The sequence below is a fragment of the Crassostrea angulata genome, chromosome 9 (genome assembly GCF_025612915.1).
Source record: "Crassostrea angulata isolate pt1a10 chromosome 9, ASM2561291v2, whole genome shotgun sequence".
Lineage (NCBI taxonomy): Eukaryota > Metazoa > Mollusca > Bivalvia > Ostreida > Ostreidae > Magallana > Magallana angulata.
Genome location: NC_069119.1, coordinates 32164689 through 32171341, shown reverse-complemented (window position 1 = coordinate 32171341; position 6653 = coordinate 32164689).

Below are 6653 nucleotides of genomic sequence, written 5' to 3'. Positions count from 1 at the left end.
TGTAGGGTGGGGCCACAATGGGGGGTCGAAGTTTTACATAGGAATATATAGAGTAAATCTTTAAAAATCCTCTTCTCAAAAACTAATCAGCCAGGAAAGCTGAAACTTGTGTGGAAGTTTTCCAGGTAGTGTAGATTCAAAGTTGTGAAACTCATGACCCCCAGGGGTAGGGCGGGGCACAATGGGGGGTCGAAGTTTTACATAGGAATATATAGAGTAAATCTTTAAAAATCTTCTTCTCAGAAACTAATCAGCCAGGAAAGCTGAAACTCGTGTGGAAGCATCCTCAGGTAGTGTAGATTCAAAGTTGTGAAACTCATGACCCCCAGGGGTAGGGCGGGGCACAATGGGGGGTCGAAGTTTTAAATAGGAATATATAGAGTAAATCTTTAAAAATCTTCTTCTCAGAAGCTAATCAGCCAGGAAAGCTGAAACTTGTGTGGAAGCATCCTGAGGTAGTGTAGATTCAAAGTTGTGAAAATCATGACCCCCAGGGGTAGGGTGGGGCCACAATGGGGTGGTCGAAGTTTTACATAGGAATATATAGAGTAAATCTTTAAAAATCTTCTTCTCAGAAACTAATCAGCCAGGAAAGCTAAAACTCGTGTGGAAGCATCCTCAGGTAGTGTAGATTCAAATTTGTGAAACTCATGACCCCCAGGGGTAGGGTGGGGCCACAATGGGGGGTCGAAGTTTTACATAGGAATATATAGAGTAAATTTTTGAAAATCTTCTTCTCAGAAACTAAACAGCCAGGAAAGCTGAAACTTGTGTGGAAGCATCCTGAGGCAGTGTAGATTCAAAGTTGTGAAAATCATGATCCCTGGGGGTAGGGTGGGGCCACATTGGGGGGGGGGGTGTTAAAGTTTTACAAAGGAATATATAGAGTAAATCTTTGAAAATCCTCTTCTCAAAAACTAATCAGCCAGGAAAGCTGAAACTTGTGTGGAAGTTTTCCAGGTAGTGTAGATTCAAAGTTGTGAAACTCATGACCCCCAGGGGTAGGGCGGGGCACAATGGGGGGTCGAAGTTTTACATAGGAATATATAGAGTAAATCTTTAAAATTCTTCTTCTCAGAAACTAATCAGCCAGGAAAGCTGAAACTCGTGTGGAAGCATCCTCAGGTAGTGTAGATTCAAAGTTGTGAAACTCATGACCCCCAGGGGTAGGGCGGGGCACAATGGGGGGTCGAAGTTTTACATAGGAATATATAGAGTAAATCTTTAAAAATCTTCTTCTCAGAAGCTAATCAGCCAGGAAAGCTGAAACTTGTGTGGAAGCATCCTGAGGTAGTGTAGATTCAAAGTTGTGAAATTCATGAACCCTGGATGTAGGGTGGGGCCACAATGGGGGGTCGAAGTTTTACATAGGAATATATAGAGTAAATCTTTAAAAATCTTCTTCTCAGAAACTAATCAGCCAGGAAAGCTGAAACTTGTGTGGAAGCATCCTGAGGTAGTGTAGATTCAAAGTTGTGAAACTCATGACCCCCAGGGGTAGGGTGGGGCCACAATGGGGGGTCGAAGTTTTACATAGGAATATATAGAGTAAATTTTTGAAAATCTTCTTCTCAGAAACTAATCAGCCAGGAAAGCTGAAACTCGTGTGGAAGCATCCTTAGGCAGTGTAGATTCAAAGTTGTGAAATTCATGATCCCTGGGGTAGGGTGGGGCACAATGGGGGGTCGAAGTTGTACATAGGAATATATAGAGTAAATCTTTAAAAATCTTCTTCTCAGAAACTAAACAGCCAGGAAAGCTGAAACTTGTGTGGAAGCATCCTGAGGCAGTGTAGATTCAAAGTTGTGAAAATCATGATCCCTGGGGGTAGGGTGGGGCCACATTGGGGGGGGGGTGTTAAAGTTTTACAAAGTATATTTAGAGTAAATCTTTGAAAATCCTCTTCTCAAAAACTAATCAGCCAGGAAAGCTGAAACTTGTGTGGAAGTTTTCCAGGTAGTGTAGATTCAAAGTTGTGAAACTCATGACCCCCAGGGGTAGGGCGGGGCACAATGGGGGGTCGAAGTTTTACATAGGAATATATAGAGTAAATCTTTAAAAATCTTCTTCTCAGAAACTAATCAGCCAGGAAAGTTGAAACTTATGTGGAAGCATCCTCAGGTAGTGCAGATTCAAAGTTGTGAAAATCATGATCCCTGGGGGTAGGGTGGGGAACAATGGAGGGTCGAAGTTTTACATAGGAATATATAGAGTAAATCTTTAAAAATCTTCCTCTCAGAAACTAATCGGCCAGGAAAGCTGAAATTCGTGTGGAAATATCCTCAGGCAGTGTAGATTAAAAGTTGTGAAGTTCATGATCCCTTAGGGTAGGGTGGGGCACAATGGGGGATCGAAGTTGTACATAGGAATATATAGAGTAAATCTTTAAAAATCGTCTTCTCAGAAACTAAACAGCCAGGAAAGCTGAAACTTGTGTGGAAGCATCCTCAGGCAGTGTAGATTCAAAATTGTGAAAATCATGATCCCTGGGGGTAGGGTGAGGCCACATTAGGGGGGGGGAGTGTTAAAGTTTTACAAAGGAATATATAGAGTAAATATTTGAAAATCTTCTTCTCAGAAACTAATCAGCCAGGAAAGCTGAAACTTGTGTGGAAGCATCCTCAGGTAGTGTAGATTCAAAGTTGTGAAAATCATGACCCCCAGGGGTAGGGTGGGGCCACAATGGGGTGGTCGAAGTTTTACATAGGAATATATAGAGTAAATCTTTAAAAATCTTCTTCTCAGAAACTAATCAGCCAGGAGAGCTGAACCTTATGTGGAAGCTTTCTTAGGTAGTGCAGATTCAAAGTTGTGAAAATCATGATCCCTGGGGGTAGGGTGGGGCACAATGGAGGGTCGAAGTTTAACATAGGAATATATAGAGTAAATCTTTGAAAATCTTCTTCTCAGAAACTAATCAGCCAGGAAAGCTGAAACTTGTGTGGAAGCATTCTGAGGTAGTGTAGATTCAAAGTTGTGAAATTCATGAACCCTGAATGTAGGGTGGGGCCACAATGGGGGGTCGAAGTTTTACATAGGAATATATAGAGTAAATCTTTAAAAATCTTCTTCTCAGAAACTAATCAGCCAGGAAAGCTGAAACTTGTGTGGAAGCATCCTGAGGTAGTGTAGATTCAAAGTTGTGAAAATCATGATCCCTGGGGGTAGGGTGGGGCCACATTGGGGGGGGGGGGTGTTAAAGTTTTACAAAGGAATATATAGAGTAAATCTTTGAAAATCCTCTTCTCAAAAACTAATCAGCCAGGAAAGCTGAAACTTGTGTGGAAGTTTTCCAGGTAGTGTAGATTCAAAGTTGTGAAACTCATGACCCCCAGGGGTAGGGCGGGGCACAATGGGGGGTCGAAGTTTTACATAGGAATATATAGAGTAAATCTTTAAAAATCTTCTTCTCAGAAACTAATCAGCCAGGAAAGCTAAAACTCGTGTGGAAGCATCCTCAGGTAGTGTAGATTCAAAGTTGTGAAACTCATGACCCCCAGGGGTAGGGTGGGGCCACAATGGGGGGGTCGAAGTTTTACATAGGAATATATAGAGTAAATTTTTGAAAATCTTCTTCTCAGAAACTAAACAGCCAGGAAAGCTGAAACTTGTGTGGAAGCATCCTGAGGCAGTGTAGATTCAAAGTTGTGAAAATCATGATCCCTGGGGGTAGGGTGGGGCCACATTGGGGGGGGGGGTGTTAAAGTTTTACAAAGGAATATATAGAGTAAATCTTTGAAAATCCTCTTCTCAAAAACTAATCAGCCAGGAAAGCTGAAACTTGTGTGGAAGTTTTCCAGGTAGTGTAGATTCAAAGTTGTGAAACTCATGACCCCCAGGGGTAGGGCGGGGCACAATGGGGGGTCGAAGTTTTACATAGGAATATATAGAGTAAATCTTTAAAAATCTTCTTCTCAGAAACTAATCAGCCAGGAAAGCTAAAACTCGTGTGGAAGCATCCTCAGGTAGTGTAGATTCAAATTTGTGAAACTCATGACCCCCAGGGGTAGGGCGGGGCACAATGGGGGGTCGAAGTTTTACATAGGAATATATAGAGTAAATCTTTAAAAATCTTCTTCTCAGAAACTAATCAGCCAGGAAAGCTGAAACTTGTGTGGAAGCATCCTGAGGTAGTGTAGATTCAAAGTTGTGAAATTCATGAACCCTGGATGTAGGGTGGGGCCACAATGGGGGGTCGAAGTTTTACATAGGAATATATAGAGTAAATCTTTAAAAATCTTCTTCTCAGAAACTAATCAGCCAGGAAAGCTGAAACTTGTGTGGAAGCATTCTGAGGTAGTGTAGATTCAAAGTTGTGAAATTCATGAACCCTGAATGTAGGGTGGGGCCACAATGGGGGGTCGAAGTTTTACATAGGAATATATAGAGTAAATCTTTAAAAATCTTCTTCTCAGAAACTAATCAGCCAGGAAAGCTGAAACTTGTGTGGAAGCATCCTGAGGTAGTGTAGATTCAAAGTTGTGAAACTCATGACCCCCAGGGGTAGGGTGGGGCCACAATGGGGGGTCGAAGTTTTACATAGGAATATATAGAGTAAATTTTTGAAAATCTTCTTCTCAGAAACTAAACAGCCAGGAAAGCTGAAACTTGTGTGGAAGCATCCTGAGGCAGTGTAGATTCAAAGTTGTGAAAATCATGATCCCTGGGGGTAGGGTGGGGCCACATTGGGGGGGGGGTGTTAAAGTTTTACAAAGGAATATATAGAGTAAATCTTTGAAAATCCTCTTCTCAAAAACTAATCAGCCAGGAAAGCTGAAACTTGTGTGGAAGTTTTCCAGGTAGTGTAGATTCAAAGTTGTGAAACTCATGACCCCCAGGGGTAGGGCGGGGCACAATGGGGGGTCGAAGTTTTACATAGGAATATATAGAGTAAATCTTTAAAAATCTTCTTCTCAGAAACTAATCAGCCAGGAAAGCTGAAACTCGTGTGGAAGCATCCTCAGGTAGTGTAGATTCAAAGTTGTGAAACTCATGACCCCCAGGGGTAGGGCGGGGCACAATGGGGGGTCGAGGTTTTACATAGGAATATATAGAGTAAATCTTTAAAAATCTTCTTCTCAGAAGCTAATCAGCCAGGAAAGCTGAAACTTGTGTGGAAGCATTCTGAGGTAGTGTAGATTCAAAGTTGTGAAATTCATGAACCCTGGATGTAGGGTGGGGCCACAATGGGGGGTCGAAGTTTTACATAGGAATATATAGAGTAAATCTTTAAAAATCTTCTTCTCAGAAACTAATCAGCCAGGAAAGCTGAAACTTGTGTGGAAGCATCCTGAGGTAGTGTAGATTCAAAGTTGTGAAACTCATGACCCCCAGGGGTAGGGTGGGGCCACAATGGGGGGTCGAAGTTTTACATAGGAATATATAGAGTAAATTTTTGAAAATCTTCTTCTCAGAAACTAATCAGCAAGGAAAGCTGAAACTCGTGTGGAAGCATCCTCAGGCAGTGTAGATTCAAAGTTGTGAAATTCATGATCCCTGGGGTAGGGTGGGGCACAATGGGGGGTCGAAGTTGTACATAGGAATATATAGAGTAAATCTTTAAAAATCTTCTTCTCAGAAACTAAACAGCCAGGAAAGCTGAAACTTGTGTGGAAGCATCCTGAGGCAGTGTAGATTCAAAGTTGTGAAAATCATGATCCCTGGGGGTAGGGTGGGGCCACATTGGGGGGGGGGTGTTAAAGTTTTACAAAGTATATTTAGAGTAAATCTTTGAAAATCCTCTTCTCAAAAACTAATCAGCCAGGAAAGCTGAAACTTGTGTGGAAGTTTTCCAGGTAGTGTAGATTCAAAGTTGTGAAACTCATGACCCCCAGGGGTAGGGCGGGGCGCAATGGGGGGTCGAAGTTTTACATAGGAATATATAGAGTAAATCTTTAAAATTCTTCTTCTCAGAAACTAATCAGCCAGGAAAGTTGAAACTTATGTGGAAGCATCCTCAGGTAGTGCAGATTCAAAGTTGTGAAAATCATGATCCCTGGGGGTAGGGTGGGGAACAATGGAGGGTCGAAGTTTTACATAGGAATATATAGAGTAATTCTTTAAAAATCTTCCTCTCAGAAACTAATCGGCCAGGAAAGCTGAAACTCGTGTGGAAATATCCTCAGGCAGTGTAGATTAAAAGTTGTGAAGTTCATGATCCCTTAGGGTAGGGTGGGGCACAATGGGGGGTCGAAGTTGTACATAGGAATATATAGAGTAAATCTTTAAAAATCGTCTTCTCAGAAACTAAACAGCCAGGAAAGCTGAAACTTGTGTGGAAGCATCCTCAGGCAGTGTAGATTCAAAATTGTGAAAATCATGATCCCTGGGGGTAGGGTGAGGCCACATTAGGGGGGGGGGTGTTAAAGTTTTACAAAGGAATATATAGAGTAAATATTTGAAAATCTTCTTCTCAGAAACTAATTAGCCAGGAAAGCTGAAACTTGTGTGGAAGCATCCTCAGGTAGTGTAGATTCAAAGTTGTGAAAATCATGACCCCCAGGGGTAGGGTGGGGCCACAATGGGGTGGTCGAAGTTTTACATAGGAATATATAGAGTAAATCTTTAAAAATCTTCTTCTCAGAAACTAATCAGCCAGGAAAGCTGAACCTTATGTGGAAGCTTCCTTAGGTAGTGCAGATTCAAAGTTGTGA